Source organism: Pollicipes pollicipes, unplaced genomic scaffold (assembly GCF_011947565.3).
Source record: "Pollicipes pollicipes isolate AB1234 unplaced genomic scaffold, Ppol_2.1 Scaffold_7231;HRSCAF=8579_pilon_pilon_pilon, whole genome shotgun sequence".
Classification (NCBI taxonomy): Eukaryota; Metazoa; Arthropoda; class Thecostraca; order Pollicipedomorpha; family Pollicipedidae; genus Pollicipes; species Pollicipes pollicipes.
Genome location: NW_023597034.1, coordinates 45,918,193 through 45,944,428, shown reverse-complemented (window position 1 = coordinate 45,944,428; position 26,236 = coordinate 45,918,193).

The window sequence follows — 26,236 nt, the reverse complement described above, 5'->3', positions numbered from 1 at the left end:
CCAGCGCAGTACTAGCATAGAAAACCAAAGGATAAGCCAAGGTCCCGTATAAATGGGGTGAAATCACCAAACGATATGCTGATCTCTGTCTGCAACATAACATGAAATCACTTAACGGCAGTCAGTGGTGGCCGATGTGCAGCAATAGTCAATGGATCGTTATGAAAGCCCAGACTTTACACCACGATGACCTGAGCTCCAATCCCACATCCCACGGCTCATTGATCGCTCAACCTTAAGGTCAAAACTGCCTCTTGTCAAAACGATGGCACACTAGGGCGTTCTGCGGGCCTTAATCGCCGCTCTGATGTCATTTATAGGCGGGACGGGCGCACGACGTTGGCGTGTGTCATGTGCATGGCACATCCTCTTGTGAAGGAGACCAGGACGCTTTTGTGTTCACATAACGTTGGAGTACTCGTTTATCTGCTACCGGACTCGCTCGTGCCCGCTCCTGCGTGGTACCGGGTGCCCGCGGGTAGAAGGGGGCGTCCTGTCCCCATCCGCTTCGAAACACAGGCAAGAAGGCCTTACCACTGACACGACATCTGCACACCGAGAAAGAGATTACTTTACCCAGCCATCCATTCGGCCGAGCTCCGTGTTTATATATAATATTAAATTGTGGTTATTTTTCTCTCTTGAAAATATATAATATTTGTATCATTATTTCATTGTTTTATTAATATTTTTTATTAACATTTTTAAAATATAATATGTTTCTCAGGATGCGGAGAGTAGATGTGAATGGGTGCGAATGTGAATATGAATGGATACAACTAAGAAAGGAGGACCAACTTTTGGTTATGATGTATCATGCCCTGGGACTTCTTGCCATCAGTCATTAGAAACGGTACCGCAGAAATACATCAAAGGCAATAACCCCAGAAATCAAGGAAATTCGTTTGCAAAAAAAAAACAAACAAGCAACAGATGCCAGAAGGCATGTCTGCTGTTTGCGAAAAAAACAGTACAAACCAACAACCAGGGTCTGGTGTTCTCAAAAGAGCTAATGGGAGCCGGCAGACAGGGTGTGGTGCTTGCAATGAGACTCAGCAACCGTGCTCCTGTCCTCTGGTGGCTGCTAAGGAGACAACGGAGGCAGCGGCCAGGTTCTGGTGGTTGGGAAAGAATCATTGAAACCAGAAACTGGTGAAAGTGTCCTGGTATTTTGTTAAGGACCGAAAGTGACACGATTTGCGGGATCTGGTCTTCACTGACAAACAATGTGAGCCAGGAGCGAACAGTTCGCACCAAGCACATGTTTAGTGTATCAAGCAACCATTGAAGGAGCCTCTAATATTTCTAATAGAGCTCATGGTCACAGATGATCAAGGTTAAGAAAAAATTGGTGTTAAGAATGTATGTCATGTAAGTGATGGTAATTGCACCAAATCACTCCAAAGTGCTCTTGAATAGTCGGTTAATAAAGGAAATTGACATATTTCAGGCCGTAAACTGGCGGCCGTATGGTGCCTGAACAACAAAACTGACATCAGATGACCTCTCAGACTTCTAACAACTATCATCGCTCGGCCGAATGTGCCTGTAGCTGGGGTGAATGTTCAGACATCTTGTTTGCTATTTCATGATTTTAGATCTCCCTTACATTTATATTTACTTTGCAGGCGTTGTTTGATGCCGTGTAAATATCAGAAGAAGCCGGGGATCAGCGGACGGTTTGAGATGATTCAACGGAAGGGTGTCAGATACCGGAGACAATGCAGTATTAAAAATGCGTCACTGATAAAAATACGCCAGACATAATCAAGTATCACACACTTAAAGCTCTTTGAACAGGTTGCCGTGTTGGGTAAGTGTTCTTGTGATTAAGCGATCGTGATATCATGCTGGGGCGCGCCTTTCAAGAGACGCATCACATATGCAGGAAGAACGTATCTTGATAAAGAAAGATAGCAATGAGGATGGAATTGCAAGCACGAGAAGGATAGTAACCTGCAAGTCGGTTCATAACAGAGCCTCTTGTTTAAAGTAGGTTGAAAATCTGCGCTTATCTCGAAAAAGGATGTTAATCCAAACATGGCAAACCGACAGTTCAATGATCCCCATACGTACCCACAGCACGCACCAACAATCCGTTTTGATCAAATCTCACACACGAAAAAATTGTCAAGAGCTGCAAACAGCCTAATTTCACTTTAAGTATGGCGGTGGTCGCCAGCCGAGCCATTCTGTCCGAACGGTCCAGCGAATTCGACACAGGCACGGCGATGAAGCGCTGTCGCTGCTGATCAGTGACGGAACCTTTAAACAATCTGCTAAACAAAAGTATATTAGGTCCCATTAGTCAAAAGTATATAAGGTCCCGGAAGTAGCTCAGGTAAAACGACTTGGAAGTGGGTGGAAATGACAAAAGTGAATGTGGGTGATGAAAACATGCCTTTCACCATTGGGAAACAGGAATTCCAATGAGAGAGTGATGTAATAAATGGCCATTTCAAGTGGAGAATCTGAGGTGTGAGGAAAAGCGGGAAGAAAATATAATACATTATGAAGACCACATCGAGTATACCCAGCGATTCTTGTTTTTTGCTCACCAGGATTTCCCCTAATTGGAAAGACCTAAATGACATGCTCTTCCGGGCATGAGATACTAACGATGGCCCTGATGCACCACTTTTTATAACGCGGACAGATACAGGATTGGTGCGCCCCCCCCCCCCCCTCCTATTTGCTGTTTCAAAACTAAGAAAGATAGAGTTCAGCAGATATCACCAGCAGTTTTTTGTCAACAAGATCTCGTGCTTTGTAATAGTCTTATGCTACTGGGTCAAGACTTGACCGCCAACCAAAAGTGAAATTTTCCAAAAAAATCGATTTTTTCCATTTTAGATGTTCATATCCATAAGATCGGGTCTTGTAGCTACAGAACATCTAGTGAAGCGCATTTCCTGTTAAACATTGAGTGTATTTGTGTATATTTGTATGTGTTCTGAGTATATATGCATTTTGTATGGCACCGTTAGTGTAGCAATTCGGCGCGCCGCGGGCTTCACCGAACTGCTGGTTTCCGTCCGCAGCCCGCACCAGCCGTAGATCGCCGAACTGTGATCTTCAAGCACTGCCGCGGCTCCGAAATCAGAAATGCTAAGGGCACATTTTTGGGGTCAAAGGACACGTAATAAATGCTTCACAGATCACTGAAAATTTGGGCGCGATTTTCTGACATACCAGAGAGGTATCCCAAAAGAAAACCTTGCGGGGGAATGTTGCGACAAACCCCTTCCCCATCCCCCTCTCCTCTATCAGGGGGAGGGGGATGGATGGTGGAAAAGTAATTGAGCCACGAAGCTTGCTGAAGAACAGTATGGCGCTGAGGATGTCATCAAAGGAAACCTCGCTCAAGAACATACGCTTTTGATGGCAGCGAGCGGGAATTCCGATGGGGCTATTCGGGACAAGTGCATTTCAAAAGGCAGGCCTGAACTACCGAGGAATAATCTAGATAAAAGCTAGCTCAGAATTCCTACTCGAGCATACTTTTTAAAGTTACGTGTGTATGCAATTAAATTTTAACCTGATGGTGATATTCTTCTTTTCATGCGAGGTGCCACGAGAAATTGTCAGACTTTGATGCATGAAGGTCAGGTTTTTTTGGCGGATGTAGTGCTGTCTACCTTGTGCGCAAAGCATTACCCACATCACGATAATTGCATATATGATAAGCACAATTTCTGATTGGGGATGTTCGATGAGGGCAGGTAGATGAATCTCAATAGTAATTTAGAAACTATGCTTGCATCTATTAAATTTTCTGTCACCTTTATTGCATAATTAAATAAAATTAGCGCACAACAGCATCTGCTGTGTCGCGCTGTCACTTGTCTCGTCCATTAGCAAATTTCGCGTGAAAGCTCCAATCTCTGGCCTTTTGTTGGTGTCGGTCGTGCCACATATGTCTAATCTCCTTCCGCAGTGGCGTGAGATCTGCCGAGCGGTCGAGCTCGCCCGGCGGACGCGTCGGCCGTCATCAGAGCAGGCCCTGTCCGTCGTCCGATGACAGAATCTCCCCCGCCGGCGCGCCAGCCCATTAGCCAATGAGCGCAGTGAGCGATATCTCTCGCGTGGCGAGCTGTCTGATTGATTAGCTGCAGAATCGGCCAGATCTCTGTACTTCCGAACCGGAGACGACTGCGCTCGGCCACAGCGCTGAATCACAGCCGCCGCCAAACAGATTGCGCGCCCCGCCGCGGCGCTGGTCGCGTGATGGCGCTGTTTCGAGCGGGCTGGGCCGAATGGCGGTGCATTAAACCGGAGACAAGGCCACCAGTCCCCAGCCAATCCGCTGGATTGGAAGAGCGCTGGAGTTTTGGGAGAGCGGGTCACTATCCGTGTGCGTCAATGACGTGATTTGGTATGAAATGTCTGCGTTTTGCAACTGGAAAGCTAATTACCACAGCTAAAGGCAAAATGACCACACTAAGGGGCGCCCCAGAAAGTGGGAGGGCCAAGCCAATCCGCCCTCCCCCAAATCATTTTTTTTCTCATGAATCGCCGCGTGGCTCATGCTCATCTTGCACGAAGAGAAGGCGGCTATGTCCGACAGCCTCTCTCTCAAAACTTGTCTCCCCTATTGTTGTCTGTGGTGCATACCGTACACAAGTCCGGGCGTTAAAGGGAGTATGACGGCTTTTCGTACTGTTCATTTATTGTTAGATCAGACTCGTCCAACTTCATCGGTAGTCCCAATTTTCTCGACGTCCTTTCAAATAGCTCAGAATTTCCATTTAAAGTAGTCGCTCCTGGAGGAGAGATCTCATTGGACTCCCAGCTCCCCACTATGGAAGTAGTGCATTTCACCTGCCTAGCTTTTTCCAACACGTGTATTCTGTGATGTTTGCAACACACTAATTTGTCAAAATGCTATTTAAGCTTGAGTCACTCTTTAGAAAAATGCGCTTTAATATGAGGCTATTATTCCGCGCAATCAAAGAAACGTTATGCCATGGCTTTTCATTCTCGCCAATGGCAGTTAGCAGTTTCTTCTCGAAGCGCATTTTGGCTTTGGGAAACAGAGTACCAAACACTGGCTCAAATTTCACCTAATGAGCGTCTCGCTAATTGGCCCTTCCCGCCCGCTGCGCCAATCACAAATATACATTTGGACCGACGTCAGTAACACCAATAGAGCTGTCATTTTTAAGTCCGCAGGACCGCGGTGGATAGGTTAGAACAGCTCAAAGGTGATATTTCTAACCCGTAACAGCTGATAACGTTCCTCAGCAAATTCTGCTGTAGTCATGACGACGGCAGTCGTGACAACTGCATTTGTCGCTGACTCAGTCTACACTCTGGGGTTATCAAGAAAAGAAGAAGCGTAGTACTGCTACAAAGCGTTGACAACGTGATTTGGACTCGAAAGCAACTAAAATATAGCTCATCACGTCTTGATGGTGCTGCAGTGGCACTACCCAGTGCTAGTGTTAGACGCAACTGGTCCTAAGGTTTCACCAGAGAATGTTTTCGAAGCACTTCCCATGAGTGGGACACTCTCTTTAGTCCTATTATAAATGACACCTTGTGGAAGTGCATTTTAAACACATTGTGTTCAGTCGATTCTTCGCCAAAAGGTCAGATATATCAACAAACGCAACCAATAATTGCTTTCAGCAAACTTATATATATTTATATATATAAATATATAAATATATATATTTATGTATTTATATAAATATATATATTTATATTATATTTAATATATTATATAATATATTATATATATTATATAATATTATATATATATATACATTATATATATTATATATATATATATGCATACATTATATATATGTATATATATATAAATTTTGCGTGCGTGCGTGTGTGCGTGTACATCCTTACTAGCATACATACTACCAGCATACTTTTTACGCGCGTTAAACACTCAATCCAACTCAACATCTTTCGTACAGCACGGAGATCCGACGACCGGGTGGAGCTTTGTGCAGATCCACTCCTCCTCCCCCGCTCCATCGATTGCCCGGGCGTCATGAATGTAGAGCTCACCCCACCAAAAGCTGCTGAAAGGAATACAAGTAGACCCTCTTCTTTTGGGAAGCTATAGCCCACGCCCTCATCCACAATTAATTTAAGGGAGTTCGGTTCCTGTTCCGCTCGGACTTCTTAGACTACGCTTGGCTTTTATGCGTGTACCGCTTTACTATGCGTGTTAACACGCGCTAGGGTGGGGGGGGCAAATTGACCCCCTCCAAAGGTTTTTTCCAGAATGGTTTCCGAACGGCGCGGCGCAGCCGCACCAAACTTCGCATAGCTGTAGACAATTGGATAGTCGATCGCTTGGTGTCAAAAAGATACACCATGTAAGGTCGCTGACCTATGGCTGGTCAAAGTCAGGCCATGGTTTCAGAGAAAGCAATTTCTGAGGAATTGTTCAATCTGATGCAACAACGGAGTGTTCGACGAAGCCATACATCTCTGAGATGTTTTCTTAGAAAACACAATAGTTGAATGAGCAAATTACATTGATCTAAGGTCAGGTATGAAGGTCAGACCAATGGCAAAACCAACCTGTCTTATTACCTTAGGGCTTGCTGTATGGGGATGGTTTCTGGTGTTTATTTCGATTTTATTGACGGCAGGAAGGGCATTATACATATTCTATGGACTTCTTAGAAGTCAGAATAGGTCATTGATCTAAAATGACCCAGGTCAATGTTTTGTTTTTAGGAGCATACTGCCTACCGTAATCACTGTCGCTTATCAAAATGCAAAACTCAGAGCAGATTTACATGATTTCGGTCACCATGACCTTCAAAAGGTCAAACAAGGCTACTGATCTCAAATGAGCACGTAATCTTTTGCTTAGAAACGGTGATCTAGGTTCTGGGGGCACTTTGGAGGCCAACCTGGAATTTGACCTTGTTTACCTTATTTGACCCGAAGGTCATGACCTAGGAACCTCATTATATGACCTAAGTGAGTTAACGTACAGGTCAAGACGCCATGTAAACTTGGTGCCTCTAGATTCCTTAGTTCCCGAGAACTCAGGGGGGGGGGGGGTCAAATTGACCTTCCACTCGAGCGAAGCCGGCCACCCGGGCGCGTGTTAACATTCTCTCAAATGACCACTGCATCATTATCGTTGAAGATGTTTTGCATGAATCGTGCACTGACCGGAAAGGTTGAGCAAGCATTTCAGGTCCAAATGCAAAGCTTCACGTGTAGGTAGCAGGCCTGATTGTAAGTTTCGCGGTGCAAATATTTACGAGATGGGATGAAAACTAACGTGTCAACCTGTAAGTTTTTGGCGACTACACTAAAAAAAGCTCATTGCCCAAGCTGCTTTTTAGGCGAAGACAGTCCTGGGGCCCATCAGTGAGGAAGGTTTTGAATTCGGCGCCGTTCCGGATTCCTGTGCAGAAAATGATCGACTTTCAGTATATTAGGAAGTACTGATAAACCCAAGATATCGGACAACCATTAGAAAACGTGGCAGCAATATTCAATGTTTTAAGCAGGGTTTACGGTCACAAGTATCCATCAAAAACGCTGAGCAACGCTTTCTGAAAGCTTACACAAAGCTTTAAGAAAATATTCACCGCCTGGGTATTTTGTTTTTGGACAACACCTGCCCGCTGAAATATACTCCACCAGCGTCTTCGAAACCGAAGTTTGACTGCGGAGGTAAAATGCACTGAGTGTTAAATAATGCAGTGTCTGCGTCTCTTTTCCAGGACCGCCGGTCGAGGCAGATTAACGTCTCTACAGGCTCTAATCTGCTGAATGCGTATGACACTCAAGTCAGAGTGAAACGGAGCATGCATAGAGCCAACTTCTGCTCCCAGAGGTAGCCAATGCCATCAGACCCTCATCGGATATTCGCGGCCGTCGTAGACTTCAGCCACAAAGTTCACAAGTGCACCGCAGAAGGAAGCGCTGCCACTGAGCGGAGCGTGCTCTCGGACGCACTTAGAAAGCCATTCTCCGAATTAGATTCCTCTCCCTATTGCGTTGCAGTTCACGATGGTTTCGCTGCCGACCTTTTGAGGCAGCTGCGACATAGCAGGGCAGGGTAGGGTCATGACAGAGGTCAAACAGACTATTGACCAGTGAGGAGTCTTCCAAATACCTCCACGTTCTCGAGAGGTAGCAGGGGCTTTTTTAACCAACAAGACTCGTCATTAACTCTCGTGCGACGCGGAATTGCTCATGCGCTGCTACGTGGTTTATATTAGCCGTTTTCACCATAGACTAATGCACTAAATCTTTTAATGCTGTTGAAGTTTTATTATATACTAATCATTCGGAAATGGAGATGTGTGATGTTCAACGAGACCTTTTACAGACACAAGCCTATGTCTTGAGCCACCTAAGATATGTGCGCCGGTTGACGTTTTGAGATGTCGGCTGCCCCACTGTTGTTTACATCGGCGCTTTATGGAGCAGGACGGGCTCGGAGGATCATTTTACTTGAGGACCTTGCATCTTGGATCATGTTTAGGTACGTAATCCCTGTAAGCTGTGTAAGTACTGTAAGCAAGCTCCTTAAGTACTGTAAGCTCTGCGAGTAATGCAGACCTATAAAGAGGAACGCAGCAAGGATATAGGAGTCGGTCTTGGCGCGTGTGCGTCAGAGATGCAAACGAATGTTTTAATAGGGCTTGAAAAGCTTCCGTAGGATCAAAATTTTTCGAAATATCTGCGGAACATTTTTAACTGAAAGTCGCTGATAGAATATAATTGGTTAGAAAATAAGCGCTGAAATGCTTTTGAAAGTTTTCTTTAACGCTTTGCATCGTAATGCTTTGTGAAAACGGCTATTGTGTGCAACCTTCTGTGAATGTAGCGTATATGTGACCAGGCTATCCAGTCACGTGCCAAATATGGGAGGAAGCATCGCAAGGTTGTTCTTTCTACTATCAGGAGGAGACCTTGATAAGAAATAACACAAAATTGATTTGCCTTAGTCAGTACACCGTGGATATATTGAGGCCGAGTTTATCATAGCAATAGGCCCTATCGCGTTGCCATACAGCACCCAACGCGGGATCCCTTCTTAAGCTCCAGGTTTTGGTCGAAAAACCATACTGGCAATATTTATATCCTCTTGGTTGTCAGCAGAAAGGTTTTTGTGAAACACTGGATAAGGTCAGCATTGTCCTGTGGCAATAATACACGCATCAATAAATACAATGCACGCGTTAATGCTTGCAATGCACATAAGTTGCCTTGTGGGCGTAAAATAAGCCCGGTAGTCGGTCGTTTTCAAGCCCCAGTCATGATCACAAGTAGTTTTTCTGCCGAATGTGCGTCAGAGTTTTTAAGCAATGATGGGTATCTTGTTTTTATTCGAAGGGCTGTGCTGCTGCTTTAATCAATCTGCTGATTTTAATTTGCGCGTAGAAACTGTAGGATAAAGAATGCGGAGTTTGTTATGCACATGTGGCAAGCAATGTATTTTGAGGTGTGGAAGCGTAAGTACCTGTTGAGAAAATTATAAATTCTCGTGAATCTCATCTGCGTCAATGGTTTCTGATTTCCCGCACTGCCTTCTTAACCGCCTGTACTGATCTCAGTTTGCAAGAGCATGCCGTAGGTTGGGGCTGGTTGTCAAGATGAAAGGGCTAACCCGTAAAGTATGAGCACGAACCTTTAACCCGAGGAAGACCCCACATCTCTGGACGTGAGCGCTATGTCGTCGGAGCTCTGGTACGCTGTGACATATCTGGAATGCAAAAATTTCGTGTCTGTGTTTGCATTGCTCAAATCGTTCTTGAGAAAGTGGATGTGATAATGTTCTTTACGGCTCTTGTAGTAACGAGTTTTGTCTCACGGTGCAGCACTTCTCAGGCTCGCCGTCTGTGCTGGGACTGATTCAGGCGAAAGCGCGCAAAGTTGAAATCAATTACCTCGTGCTGGTCGGATGGGCAGCGTGAGCGGTCCCACTGCCATGTTCAAAACGACATGACAGCTGGTCTAAAGGCGTCATCCTTAGCGCAGTCAAATGCCGCCAGCTTCTGAAAGGCTCTACGACCTGCAAGCTGGCTGCTTCCTATTGCTGCATACAACTTACCGGTAGTGTGGTGGTTAAGCCGCGCGTCAGGCAAACCAGAATTACGGGGCTCGATTTCCCGCGGTGCCCGGCCTTCCTGTCAGGGTGAGAGGTGGGCGACGCCATTCAGCCTCAGCAGCTGACTGCGTTGTGAGGCCCAGTGACGACGTCTGTTGCTGTACACATTGATATCACATCACTTCAGCCTATTAGCTGTGCCGCGGCCGACGCCGTCAGCTGGAGGAGGTGCGTGTCTTCACCGCGCAAAAAAGCACTGGCGAACCCCGCCGGTTGCTGTGCCCCGCGTCTCGCGCCGCCCGACACCCCCTGCGCGAGATGAAGCGGGAGGGGGGGGGGGGGGGGGGGGGGGGGCGGTGCAGCTTTTGGACGGGCATTGGGAGGGTTGCCTGCAAGCACACCGGCTGGTGGCTGCAAACCGACTTTGTCTCCACATGCTTATCCCAATATTCGAATCTCGAAACCGTGCTGACTGCCCAGCTGCACAGTGTACTCAGCTGTACAGTGGGGTCATCCGCCGCACGTGCCAGGCATCACGCCACGACCACACCACGCCGCACGTCCAGCATGGTGTCCCCTCCCCCCCCCCCCCTCCCCTACGCTACACCCACCGGCTCCGCAGGCCCCCCGGTTACGGACAGGGCTTTGCCGGACGCCGGGAGTGGCCGGTAGATGTGGTGTTTCTCGGAAGATGTGCAAATTGCGGAAACCGCCGCTGAAGAGGCTCAGCAAGAACGCCGGATGTGGCGTCAGATTCACGAGCTGCCGGTCTCGGCTGCAGAGGACAGTACGGATGCATTCAGATCAATCCGCTGGGCTTGATGAGTACCCGCTTCTCACACTGGGCCCAGGTAAAGTGTTTGTCGTTTTTAAGATCGTGACGTGTCTTCGTGCTTGGTTTTTAATCAGATGATGACGGGGCCTACTGTTTCCCCCTCTCAACAGGGCCCATCGCGCCCGTGTGCGCAGAAATAACCTGTTTCGCTTCATATGTCTCTCGTTCAAGACCACTGATGTTTTCTCAGTAGTCGATCTAAGCGTAGAGCCATGCGCGGAGTCTGCTGCTCTTGTCCCGAGTTACTTGCCCGAATGTTTATGCTCACTATGGTATGACAGTTTAAGCAGTTAACTGCATGTTGAAGAAACATGTACGAGCCGCTTAACACCAATTTCAAGGATCTCCTGGTCGAAATATCAGCGCTCATTGTACCTGTCCACCAAAGATAACAAATGTCCCCAGTTTTTCTTTCGACGATTGGTTTTCGCCCATTTTCAGGTCAGTTTTTAGTCAACTGATTTCCCAAGATCCCATTTTCGATCTACCCTTGCCTTGCTGATGTGCCTGAAGCGGCACGTCCCGACAGCTTTTCCTCTAGCCCAGCCGGTTCTCTCCTCGCGACATCCACCGGACGTCTGCCGCCTCTCCCTCCCCCACCAGAGATGCACACTGATCCCCAGGAGGGAACGGGGACAAGATTTCCTTCGGCCCTCGCGTTCCGGCCCTGGTCGAAATCCTCCGTCGCAATCTGGCTCAATGCGCCCACTGCCCAGCTGAACGGACCGGAAATAAATATGGCCGCAGTGATTTGGGTTAATCTGGTATTCCCACCAGGTCGCTGAACGCCACCGTGTTAGGAATGCACCGATCGTTCTGTTAAACGGACCAGCACGTTTATCATGATAAATAGCACGAAGAGAGTATAGACAAACTGTAATTAATTCGGTGCCGACCCATCGGGCTGGATTGAAACAATCGTGAGTACGTCACATAGAATACAGTGCTAAAGTCATAGTGATGCCCAAACGGCATGACTTTACCAAGTAACTTACTTGAACAGCAATCAATTTTCCTTTTGTTTTTGCTCGGAATCCTTGTGTCAACGTCTACACCCAATACAAAACAATATGGTGAATATTGTGGGAGAAGCGTATTGTGTCATTGAATATTGTGTCATTGCGTCCAAGCCTAAGTCATCACCAGCGGTGGATGTCTTATTCGCCCTGCCAGAGGGAGACATCACTTGACAGCGTGTCCAGACTCCCGGCAGCTATTAAGAAGACAAGCTGAGGCTACCTCAATAGAATAGGCCACAGCCCTTCTTTCCCTAGATGTGCTGTACAAAAGCCCTCCATTAGAATGTCCCGGGCCTCACAACGGAGCACACCGCAGCCACTCTGAACAAGCATGCCGTAGCTATCATGGCGCAGTAGGCTGGAACTCCACGACGGAGCAGACTGGAGTCTCACGACGGAGCAGACCGGAGCCCCACGACGGAGCAGACTGGAGTCTCACGACGGAGCAGACCGGAGCCTCACAACGGAGCAGACCAGGCCCCCACGACGGAGCAGACCGGAGCCTCACGACGGGGCAGACCAGGCCCCCACGACGGGGCAGACCAGGCCCCCACGACAGAGCAGACCAGGCCCCCACGACGGAGCAAACTGGAGCCCTACGACGGAGTAGACCAGGCCCCCACGATGCAGAAGACTAAGCCCCCACGACGGAGCAGACCAGAGCGCTCCCGACAACGCACCGGGGCCGTGCCGGTCGTGACTGCGCCGGCTCACTCCCGGCGTGTTTGTCGGCCGCCGCCGACGGTCAGTGCCCCGTCGGCGGCGGCGACGGCACCAGCGTCGATCCAGACGGCTTCGAGGCGACGTCGGAGCCTGCGGCTCGACGGGGACGGAGCGGCTGCTGGGCCGAGGTGGCAAGGCCGTCCCGAGACAGGTAGGTGGCTCGGTCGGAGCGAGAGAGGGTTTTGGGCGTGCGAACTATATGTGCTGTGGCGTAATTATGTGTCGGAGGTATTTACGTTTTTTCCGCTGATATAGTGGCCTGTGAGCGACAGCTGAAAGTGCTCAGGACATGCCTACTTGCGGGGTTTACGTAATACTGCCTGCTGAAGAAAAGCACGATACTGTTAAAACTCACTGGTGCAGCTAGCGACTGATGTTTAGAATAAAAGTCACAACCAAAGCACTCTTTAGATGGTGTTTACGACGTGCAGCACGCATCAATAGAATTGAAATGAGGCGTGAATGGGGGCAAGAAGCCACCGATGTGCTTGCTATTGAACTAGTATGAGTTAGTATGACATTTGTTTGCGCTCAGTTACGTTTGGATGAATTATATATGCCGGGACTTTGTAACGAAATAGTTCGTGAAGTATTATGGTAAGATTTTAGTTACATTGTTTTCCCATCGCTTTACTGTAGCATTACTTGCCATTACTTAAAATGATTAAGTATGGCTAAACATTTTCGTCCATCAAAAAAGACGTCATTGAGTAGGTATGGCTCAACAGGCAGTTTACCTGGATAAAGGTGCAATGCGTGATAATTGCACCCTTCCGTTTGGTGTCGGCATTCTAAGTACTGCATTCCTCGCTCCGCAGCCGGAGAACCGTAGACAAATCACGAAGTGTGCCGAGAACCCGCTTCTCGTGAACGTAGAGATTTGGGTGAAATTAGGTTGCTTTGATGTTTTTTGTGTGTTTGGCGAGTTAGTATGTGATTCTCGACGACTATTGGCGAGGCTGGAGCGAAAGAAATACTGAGGAGAAGGGTCAATGCCGGTCTGAAGACACGCAAAGCTCCACTCATGACTCGTTTGAGAATCAAAGCGGTGACATTGGACTTCAAGTTCGACCGCTGCACTTATCAACGGTCGAACTTGAAGGCATGCACTTAACAGCGGTCGAACCTGAAGTCATGCGTTCTGCAGCAGTCGAACTCGAAGTCATGCACTTTGCAGCCGTCGAACTTGAAGTCATGCACTTTGCAGCGGTCGAACTTGAAGTCATACACTTTACAGCGGTCGAACTTGAAGCCATGCACTTAACAGTGGTCGTACTTGAAGTCATGCACTTAACAGCGGCCGTACTTGCAGTCATGCACTTTCCAGCGGGCGAATTTAAAGTCATGCACTTTGCAGCGGTCGAACGTGAACTCATGTACAGTTTTGCATTGGCACGGCGCCTTTCTTATTGCTGACCCGTCACAGCGCGGTGACGCCCATCATTCCGAGCGCCAGATGCCCGGTCCCAATCGATGGGGATCCGCGTACTGTCTCGGTCACGTATTGCGAATGCGGAGCCATTAGGGAAATGACTCGAAGGAACGACTTGTCCTGTTCGCCGGGTGCTTGTGGACATGACGATGGTGACCTGGGCTGGCCCGCCGTGCGCTGGCCGAATGCACGAGACTTGGTTTGTGTTGTGGCGACTCGTGAATATCATAACGTTAGAACCGTGCGCACTCCGTAATGCTCACGTTTCTCTGTCGTGTGATTTCATTTGAAAAATTGCAGCGATCATGCATTTATATTTTGCAATATGTGTTGAGAACATCATTGTGTTATATCACATGTCAAGACCATGAGAGTGAAAATCTGTAACATCGTCATTATGAGCTCAATTTATCGCAGAGATAACTTTAGAGCGGATGCTCATGCTTGTTAATGTCTTCTCTGGTGTCAAGAAGATAGTGCTTACAGTAGATCAGTATGGAAATGTTAACGTCTTGGAACCAGCAAATGATTTACCACTGATTAGAACTTGACAAGATAGGAGGCTGCAATGTACTAACGCATTATTGCAGATTTGATGACTATTAAAACATCATTTCCCTATGCTTGGTTAAGATGCTACACTTGCTTATGTTTGGTGAATACGTGTTGAACGAAAGGTATCTTTCATATTAAAGGAAGACTAATGACCAAAGGAAGATTGCGCATAGCCATGGTAGGCTTAACACCGCTCGGGTGGGGGTTGTAACACTGCTCGGGTAGGGGGGGGGGCTTAACACCGCTCGGGTAGGGGGACTTAACACCGCTTGGGTAAGGGGGCTTAACACCGCTCGGGTAGGGGGGCCTAACACCGCTCAGGTAGGGGGGCTTAACATCGCTCGAGTAGGGGGCCTAACACCGCTCGGGCAGGGGGGCGTAACGCCGCTCGGGTAGGGGGGCGTAACACCGCTCGGGTTGGGAGAGCTTAACACCGCTCGGGTAGGGGGATGTAACAGCGCTCGGGTTGAGAGGGTTTAACACCGCTCCGGTAGGGCGGCTTAACACCGCTCGGGTAGGGGTTAACTTGACCCACGGAGAGTTTCCAATCGGTGGTGAACTGGGCTGGCCGCGTGCGCGCGCCAGCCCAGGTCACCACCGTTTCCCAGCAAAACCAAGCATGGTGTTGCCGCGCCTAACTTTGTACAGGTGTCGGTAATTGAATAGCTGATCATTTGATGCAACGAATTTGATATAGTTCGTAAGGTCGCCGATCTAGCCCAGGTCAAAGTCAGGCCATGGCTGTCTGCGAAGGCGTATCCTAGGAAATCGTCCAATGTGACGCGACAACGCAAGTCTCAGACGAAGTAATCCAACTTTGGCATGGTTTCGCAGGTAAAAGGAAATATAAATTCAGATAACGACTATTTCCATTGGCTTTGGTTCAAGTATGAAGGTCATATTAAGGTCAGAACCAAACCACTTTATTCATAGATAACTTGCGCGACGGATTAGTTTTCAACGCTGATTTTCAGTTTCCGGATGGCACGGACGTCAAACGAATTCTTATCGTGACTTCAGGATGGGCAGGGTAGGTCACTGACCCTACACGACCTTATGAACCATTTGTCTTGAGTATACCAAGTAAGGTACTACTTGGTGCCGGCTCTACATCCATTTTAACTTTTACCCTCTTAAGGTCAAATAAGGTAACTGTCTTGCTGTTATAAACTGCGGTTATCTTTAAATCATAACAGAAATTGCGTTGAAGATGGCTGCGTGCGGAAGTCTGAGGCCACTCGGGATGCCGACCTGGAGGTTAATCCTGTTCGACCTGACTTGACCAAAAGGCCATGACGAAAACACCTGAGGGCCTTAAGTGTTGACACAAATGAGTTCATATGCAGGTTTGCCTATCTTGTGAATTGGTGTGAATTGGTGTCTAGCTTTCTTAGTTTTTTATCTCAGGGGGCACATTGACCTCCACTGAACGCATCGCAGCCAACCGACAATCCAGGCGCGTGTTTAATGGAGTTTCCCACCTTTTGCACTTTTCACTTATTGTTACGCCAGACGTGTACAATTTGATAGATAATGTCAGCTTTCTCGAAATTCCTCTGAATACCTCAGAACTTCTATTTGAAGTAGCCGACCCTGCGGGAGAAATCTCATTGACTCCCTGCTCACCACTATCAAAGCAATACGTTTCATTTGTCCGGCCTTTCCAACGTGCATGCTCTGTAATGTTTGCAGCACCCTTATATGTCATAATATGTGTGTAATAAATGTTAGAAAAGCTAGAAACACCCCGTTTAGATAAAAAGATGCGCGATCATGAAGCTGTTATCCCAGGAATGCAGCGGAACGTCACACAACAGCGTTGATTTCTTTCCTATTGCGTTTACCACAGCGATTCTTTTCGAGGCGCACTTTGGCTTCGGGAATAGAAATATCACGTAATTTAAGTGACGCTCTGGTGCAAGCTTCAACCAACTTCTCGATAACAGCCCCCTGCCCGCTGGGCCAATCACAAACGTCCTTTTATTCGTACAAGTAGGGGCACAGTACAAGTACTCACGGTAGTTGTCATGGCGACGGTGCTGACGACTGCAGGGAAGAAGAATTATAACATTGGGTAGTGCCATTTCTAAGCGTGGACAGAGTTATTTGCGTTATGTTAGGCGTAACAAGTCCTCATGTTTCACTACAGCATGTTTTTGAACTATGCATGAAAGGTAGGGCTTTCTTTAACTGGCATGCGCTTGCAAACTACAGCCCAAAAACTAAAGACGGAAAAGCGTGTTGTGAATCGTCTTTGGAAAACGTTGTATGTCATATATTAGTTTTCATAGTGATGATTTCACCATGGCATTTCATAATATCATTTCACCATAGCCGGTGAAGGTGGGTTGATGAAAAACTACCGTTAGCGTTTTACCGTCAATCGGCAACATTTTTTCACGCAAAGAGGTATCTGATGAGAATGTTTACATGTAGGCAACAGACTGACAACCAATATCCCGTCATACTCTCCATCCACATTGTAGAGCTAACAGGACTTTTGATAACTTACTTAAAATGTTCATTTCTTTGGAAATATTTGTGAGTTTCAAAGCAATATCGCAGGTATCATATCCGTAGAGATGTGTTCCAAACACCACTTAAGACTATCGGTACGGCCTGGTTGACTTTGTCCAGCAATTTAACGGGGCCGAGGGCTTGTGGCCCAATGCACCCTCGTCTGCATGGGCACGTCCGAGATCCAGTACCGCTTGGAACGCTTCTCGTTCACTTTAACGACTATTCCTTCCGGATGGCGACACATCGTCGCAAGTTTGGACGTCGCCGAAAATTGAGCGATGATTTATGCCCAGCCTGGGTGTCGTGTGGTGGCAGCGTGTTCTACCCTGGCGGCCGCTGACCAGAAGAGGATTTGGCCGACGACAGAAGCGTCGGCGTGGGGCCGCCGGCGACTGCACGAAGCCAAGGCACAGCCTCGCAACCCCCGTCAGCCAGGGTGCTTCGGCCGGCCCCTTCGTCTCGCTGGAAGCAAAAATATGTCCGGAGTGGAGCGTTGCTCGCGGTCCCACTATTGTCACGCTTTCGATGGACCAGCGCGGCAGGGTGGACGGTCCGGAAATTAAAACCCTGGCGTTTCAAGAGTGTTGCAGCCCCGTGCTCGCCTCTTAATAGGCTTAAGCGATAAGCCTTAAGCGATAAGCGATAAGCAAAAGCGATGCTTTTGCTTGTCACTAAGGTGTCCGTGGATTGTGCATGCACGCAAATATATATATATATATATATATATATATATATATATATATATATATATATATATATATATATGTAGCTTACTCACAAAGAAGTGACTCATATTAACAAATGCTTATCAACCCAAGGTGTGTATGTGCATGTGCGTGCGTGGTATCTCCAATTTCAATATATATATATATATATATATATATATATATATATATATATATATGTAATGTATGTATATATGGCACAAGACACTTGAGACTTAAGGTGCAAGTTTGCTTCGTTCATTCTGCGCGGGATTACTAGCTTTACGTAATGTGCAGGGAGAACGCATCACGCTTTTAATTCAGAGCCCGAAGCGCAGGTAAAACGCACAGCACTCAAGATTATCGAAACGGACGGCTAGCGTCATTTTCAAAGTTGTTGAAGTTTACATGACGTCACGTATATGAAGCGTTTTACTCGTCACCCCGCTTGACAACTTTTTTTCGAAAGGTGCGACTCGAAGAAGTATACGCGCCCCAGTGCCCAGTATATGCTCAAGTATATGCGTATGCGGTTGAGTGTTTTCATTCCTCCGAGATTTTCGCCTGTAGCTGCTGGCGCGTTTGAGATCAGATTTGGGCTTTTCCGTTTTCCTACCCCTCTTATTTCACATGCATCTCAAAATTTTCAGACATTTATTCCAGTCGAACACGCACCCAAAGCATCGAAAGCAGGTTAAGAGCGGTTAAATGCATTAGTTCCCTCGAATGATGTAACAATTCACTCAAACTCCTGAGCTTGCCATGTCGACAATTGTTGCATAACCCAGCGCGGCGCTAAGCAAGGCAGCAATCCCTAAGAGCCCATAAACCGAACTTTAGCGAGCATGAGCTTTGTACAACACACATTAAATACTCCCAAGGCCATGCGAAGACTAATATGCCGCTTCCCTCACCGCGGTGGCGTTTATCGCGCAAAACGGCACCACGCGATGAGTCCCAGCGGCTCGCTATGGTAATGGCTGTCGTCTCGAGAGCAGCCGATGCGTCGCCGCTGATGCCGCCGCCGCTGGGCCAATCCAACAATTAATTCTGAGCCAGTCGGAATAGCGGACGGACGGATCGCACGGCGGTGGCGCGAGATAGCACCCGCGCCGGATCTATTTTCCATTAACTTCCGCTGTAATCGGATAAAATGCTCGCGCCGGCTTCTGTCGGAGCGCGGCGGCGCGGCGGCCGCGCTGCGGCGCCAGTGGCAGATCTGGCGCCACCGACACCCGCCCGCCAGTCGCCGCCGGCCGGCCGCTCTCTCCAATCGGTTTTTCGCCGGTTTCATCCAAACGGCGCTGGCAGACGGCAATTCGTTTAAGCCGGTGCAATGATTAGGGTGGCGGGGTCGGCCGGCGGCCAGCGGGGCGCCTGATGGCGCCGGGGCCGACGGGTGTGCGCGCACCACCGCTGTCCCCAGCTGATGAAGCTGATGTGAACGCGATTCCCGGGGACCAGAAGCTGACGTGGGCCGCAGCGGGCCGTTGAGCGTCCGGGACTCGTCTGCCACGGACATGGTCTGATACTTCCACCGCAGCTCAGGCGCCGCGACGGATGTGGGCGCGGTTAGCGTGGCGCCGGCTCGGACCGGGCGGGCCGCCCCCACCCCGCATCCGCCGGACAGCGGATATATGGCGGTCGTCCGCTTCAGACACGACCGCCGGACGGGCCAGTAGCGGGCCTGTTTTTCGCCGGCCTTCCGCTGCCGCTGGTGAGGGGCATTCCGGAGGCGTGCCGAACACGACCGGAGCGGGCCAGTGATGACTTCATCAGGCTGCGCCGCGTCGCCGCCGCCCGCAGACACGCCTCAGCGCAGGGCTCCTGGCCGCGGGCGGGCTACAGACGCGCGCCGTCGCTGTCGTCGCCGGCGCTGTCGGTGTTGCTGTGGTCTATGAAGGTCAGCGGGAGGTACGCATCAGGCGCTGAACAGCTGCAGCTCTGGATTCATGGAGCAGCTGCAACCGCTCGGCCTGATAGCGGTCGCCGTTCGACCGATCAAAACGAGCCCGGTCCACAACGAGGTCTGCTTGCGCCCGATGGTTAGCGATGCGGGAGGAGAGCTGTAGGGAAGAAAACCTGCCAGGGCAATGCTTTTTAAAGGATGGCTGTAGCGGCCATAGACTTTCCTGTGCCATCACATGCACGCATACCTGGATTCAGTACACGCAAATTGAGATCAGTACCAGGAAAAAAGAAGGCTCATCGTATGCACTAAATAAAAGATGGATGCATTCGTCATTAACGTTTAACATTTCTATCAACTGTGTTGTAACACAATTAAGCACATCTACCAACATCTGAAATGTCGCTTAAAGTAGTGACGTGCTGGGCTGATCTTCGATCAGCAAGATAATCGCAGGCTTTCGCCACAAGAAAATGCGAAGCACGTGAAGCCATATTCTTTCTATATCCTTGCATCAAGTTGAAAAAGCAGAGCGAGCTTTCTCTTGTGTACCTCACGATTTCAAAAAATCTCCAGCTCACGCTAAACTGAGTGGAAACCTCTCCCGTTTGTTGGTAGCCATCATCTCCAGCCCTGGCGAGGCCGTACCTTTTTAGTGGCGGCGTCCCGTATTTCTTTACGATGCTCGCCCCTGCAGCACTTGTAGTTTTAATCTTCTCCGAGTGGCTAGACAACAGAGGTGGGAAACTTGGTGGCACCGGCTGTCGCACGCGGTAGGCAGCTCGGCTGAAATGCGAGACGGCCGCGGAGTTTTGGAAGCTTGGATAACCACGGATGCGACCGACTCTGGACGTTCCGCGGTGACGAAACAGGCCCGTCACGCGGGGGTAGCGGAAACCCCTCAGCGGGGGTAGGCTAGGCTACCAGTGCTTCTGTGGCTACGACGCTGGTCAGGGTGGAAGAGCTATGGCTTGTTTTCGTTGGACGGGGGCTGGAGGGAGAACTGCGGCGAGCGTCTCTTTAAATAAGCTGTCACACGCCAATTACACTTGCTCATGACGTTTGTAAGCTAGAATACTATTTAACGCCTTCGTTGCCTCGGCGTTATTCGGCTCTGGCGGCAAGTTGCTTGTACGAATAGTTCAGCACTGCATGTCCTCATTGGAACGCAATGATTCATTCCGTCAGTTCGCTATGACCTCCGACCTTTTCCAAAAATGATAGATTTGCCCACGTGTAAAAATTAACCCTCCGGACCACGCTCTGAAAATTCTCTAGGTTTATCGCTAATCACAGCCCACTTACCGACTAACTTTCCGTGTAAGCGGTGCCAAATGGCATTCGGGAGATTTCCGACGATTACGACAATTACCGAAGAATATCGACCGGCCGCAGGCTGTTTATGTCATGATCGCTAGCGCTCCACAAGCAGGCGCGCGATGACGTGCAGCGCATTACTTTCTATTAAGGAACGCGTCGTGTATTGAAAGGAGTTGGGGTAATAACACAAATTGCTCTTGGAACTTGGAGAGAGAGTAAATCTTGGGAGCAGCTGAGGCCAGAACAGTGGCTATTTATGCTTTCTTTATGTTACGTGGCTGACCGAGAAATTCCCATGGCCCTGATGGTCACTAGACCCGAACCGAGAATTAACACAGGATTAGCAAATGGCGTACTCTCCCTGGCACACATGTTTCGACATGTCCGTCATTTTCGGGCAGTGGTGGGAAAGTGCGAGGCATCGTTCCCTCTTTTTATCCTCTTCTTTCTGTCCCCTCTCGTCCTTCTAGTGCCGAAGGCAGCGAAGGCCAAAATACGTTCGCGTCTTCTATTTTCTGCATATAATTTCACCGGCAAGAAGAAAAACGCCAGTATTGATATCACAAGGAGTGTTTCACATTTCGACGGGGTCTTGGACCGAAATAGCCATCTTGAAGATCACTCAGTTCAGTTCACAGCCCTGCCCTTCTTAAGGCCTAAGCCCGTTTGGCTTTCGAGCTATTCACTCCCGCTGCGCCCGCGAAGATGGGGAACTATTTCGGAGAGTGTATTCTAAGGTCACCTTGGCATTCATGACGTCAGCATAACGTCAGTTGCATCTTGCCATTTCATAAGTCATACGGTGATCAAAGCCAAGAAAAACATAATGGTCGAGTCGTTCATATACGGTGTTTGTGAGCACGATTTCCAGATATAACGGCCATCAATTGGCTCTCAGTCAATGTGGTGCAGGACACGGTGATGTAATTAAATAAACACGTGTAGAGGAATATATTTACTAAACAGAGAAACCGTTTGTCTAGAGCAGTCTGTTCTTGTTAAAAGTGACCAAGAGTTGTAGATGACTTTTTTGCATCAGATCTGACGCTTTTCTCAATATCTTCAAATGTGAGACATTCTCTTCATTGAATGGGCCCTATTATTACATCCGTACTTACACCAGGTCGGGAAATTTCCTCTACGAAACATAGCAGCACTGTTCATCGTATGATCAGCGTACGCCAGGTTTTCTTAGGGACCGGAACATAATATGATGTTCATGGCTGCCAAAGCAGCAGGTTTCAAGCATATGCAGAAAGCGATCTACTAAGCGTACCGGGGAGCTAATAGCAGAGAGGGGAGGGGAGGCATGGTAGACTGGAATGCGGTGCCTCTAAATGCGTGTGATGTGGCTCCACGTGGGGAATGCGATAGCAGCCATGCTGTTTTGTCTGGACGAGAACTTTGAAAAATCTATGTCGGAGCGAGGAGAAGGGTGGAAAATCTGGAAATGGTCCCCTTACGAAACCCGCGCCCGCGAGTTCGGCGTGGGCCGTCTCATCACTTTCATGTGATCCGGTGATCGCGCAGTCATAGATATGCTTCCCTCTTCAACAAGGCTGCATGATTCCCTGGGATCATGATCTGGCTGGGCTGAAAGGTCTGACTACTGCAAATCAGGAAACGCCGCGGGATGGGGGACCGACAACTACACACCTTTGTGGACACGGGGTGTTACAGAATAGACTATTTCCAGCGGTGGGGAAAGAGACTCCTCTGAGAGGAGGAGGGTGCTCTCTGAGCGGTGTGGGAGTCTGCGGACCCGCTGCACCGTTTGAGAAGGAGCCGGCCGGCCCGGGAACCGGCGCTGGGCGTGCCGACCGGCCGACGGCAGTCTCGCAGCAGCCAATGTGACCTGGTTCAGCCCTGACCACGAACAAGCGGGGGCGTGCCGACCGGCCGACGGCAGTCCCGCAGCAGCCAGTGTGACCTGGTTCATCCCTGGCCACGGACCGGCGCTGGGTGTGCCGACCGGCCGACGGCAGTCCCCAGCAGCCAACGTGACCTGGTTCAGCCCTGGCCACGGACCGGCGCAGGGTGTGCCGACCGGCCGACGGCAGTCCCCAGCAGTCAATATGACCTGGTTCAGCCCTGGCCACAAACCGGCGCTGGGTAGGCCGGCCGACCGACGGCAGCCCTCCGGCAGCCAATCAGACCGAGCTCAGCCCGACGTCTCGGCCCGCCGGCCACCGCTCCAGCTCATTTCGCCGCCGCCAATGGACGATTAATAAAGGCCGCGGCGGCCCGCCGGTGCGGGCTTGCGCCGCGCGGAGGTCAGCTGCCGCGTCTTCCGAGGTGAGGCCTCCTCCGCCGTAGGACGTCGTCGATGCGGTCGGAGCGCGCGGTCCGAGGTGGAGGTGTGCATCGATCGCCCCGCCGTGCAGCTCCGACCGCTCGCCCAGATGAAATTATTTCAGTTTTCGTAAATGCTTCAACATCTGAAGTCGGCAAAGAATTTCCTGGGAACGACGTGGCTTTAATTGTATGCAAACACGTATGGGTGAACTGAACTTTTCCTCCAGGGATGGTGAGCTTTCCGTTCCGGTAGCGCACTCTGTTAATAACAAAAATGGCGATTTCTCCCACTCAATTAGCGCTGCTTTGCCAGCACGCTCGCCGCACGTATTTTCCCTCTCGATCCATTTGGCCCGCCTGATTCTCGTTTATACTCGTTAGCCACGACGGTGAAGTCGCCACGTTACGCCACTGGGACGGGCTGCGCTTGACAGAAATGTAAGATGAGGCTCAAAGTTGGCTGGCGCGCTCCCTAATTGGGCTACGGCACCCTCCGCAGCTCTCATTGGTGCCCCTCCATCGGCCCTATTAGCGTTCGTCCCCCGGGGAGGCCTGGATAAGCAGCTACTTTGCATAGTCCACCCAGGCGAAGCTGGATTAATGAGAGCTGACTCTCAATTGCTGCGTTTGCCAACGCTCCGCTTATTAGTGGGAACTAGTTACGAGGGAAGATCTTTTCTTAACTACCGTTGCTTGAAATATCTGCAAACTTATTTCGGTGCCTTACGCAGTGAACTCATCCAAGATAAACTGTCTTGGGAAAAGCAGAGAAGTTAGTGGGTGGTTCAGGAATGGAAATTGGCGTACGGTGTCGGAAATAGTTACTGCATTACAATGATGACTTGACTCCAGTTCTTGCAAAAGGCAAGCGCAGTGTCTAAAATGCTCAGATACCTTTACAATACCTTACCTTACCTTATGTTACGCTACTGCAGCCTCTAAGTTATTTGAGAACATTTGTGAACTAGACACTGACGGCCTGCTGCGTTTATAAATACGCTCCGTACTTGCTATCACTCAAAACCCTACGGAATTACAGGAAACGCAGCGCCGATGGTTAACCAATCGGACTGAACAATCGGTATCGATGCCAAGGGCCCAGTGGGACAGGCCATATTTTTAGAACCGTCGTCTCAGTGGATGCACTGCGCAGCATCAAAAACATACCGAGTCGGTGTGGCACGGGTCTCTCACTTACACTGCAGTAAACTTATCCGCTTTGGCCGCCTGGGGAGACGGGTGGTGACCTGATCCTAGAGGACACCTGGACCAAACGAGTGTTCATGCCCCAGCGCCGGCTCCCTAACGAGATGAGAAGGTTGCGGTGTTGCGGCGTCGGCGGATGGCGAGCCGAACGTTCCCGCTCTTCAAAAGGCGCCGCTGCCGCGCGTAAACAAACAGGCCATTGGCAGCTAATGGCTGTACGCTGCCGCATTAACGGCACACGCCCACCGGGAGGCCGACAGACGGACTGGACACGGGCACCGGGGGCGGTGCTCTGATGGCAGAGCCGGAGCTGTCCGTATGGGCCCCGGGGAATCCAGCCGGCTTTGTCCCGAGATAAACTCACTCAGCCTCTGAGAGACGCCTCTGTTTCGGGAAACTAACTTCGTCCTCGTCGGATCTTGTTTTGGCGCCTCGTGCGGCCCCCGTGAAAGTGATTGCTGCGATGAAGGTTTATACTTGGTGCGTTTATACGCAGCGCGCTTGGAAACATTACACCGCTATGAATGGGTACCTCGAGCGTGCGTAGTCTCCATTACATTAGTTACAGCGTTACATTACTCTCCGTTACATAGAACGCGCTTGCGTTGCCTCACACGCTCCACAATGCTCTGCACCGAGATATCGCGCGTCCCTCGCGATCCCGTTTTGGACGTCAGACGCTCGCCGCCGGCCCGTCCGTGTCGGGGTCTGCGCTCCGCAGGTCGCCGTGTCCGGCCGTCCCATACTCAGCGCGCGGCCTGACTCGGGAGGAGCCGGCGGCTGCCGCCACAGATCAGTGAGGCGGCCGACGCGGTGGAACTGGCACGTCATCTGGCCCGCTCCCAGGCCAGCGAGCCGCCGCCCGGCTCGACCTGACGTGGCCGCCGCCCCCGAGCAGGCGGCGACGCGCCACAGCGGGGCGCACGTGGGCCGGCTCGGGCGTGGCTAGACAACATGTGTCGATTGGGCTCAGGTTTTTTGAAATTAAAAAAACAAATTTGAAGTTGGAGATTGGACGGATGTCATCTGACAGGGCTAAAATTCTTTAGCTCATGTTATTCTGTTGTGACTTTGCATGCTCAGCACTTACTTTAGGCTGCTTGTTTTAAGATAATTTGATTCTAGAGTATAATGGAGCTGCTAATAGAGAAAATTAAAAAATTCCACGTCTTGAAACATAACAAAAACATCTTTTGATTCTGTAATGTAATCAAGTTGTCAATAGAATATGTTAAAAATATCACGTTTTGAAGCATGAGAGAAAGTTTCTATAATGTAGGACATCGATGTTCATCTTGGCAGGAGAGCTTGTGATACTCATTACCCACCTAGTTACGCTTCGTCGTCACTCAACATCCGACTAAGCTGCCTTCGTCAAGCTTATTGATAGTCAAGCTTAGTGGGCATCGGTATTAAGTGTGAATTGTGGATGTTTTCACAAAGGCCTGTAACACACATCACTTACCCATGATCATTTTATTTCTTTCCATTCGATTCTAGTGAGATAATGAAGCGACGCGGGTAATAACCAGGTTTATTGATTGCAGGTAGCGGTTATTTGTTATTGAAATGAGACTTGAGGATATTCGGACAACCTAGTTCTTTAGCACTTCTTTGGACAGACAGCTGGTCCATCCTTGGACTTTGGATTGGACTTTGGATGACCT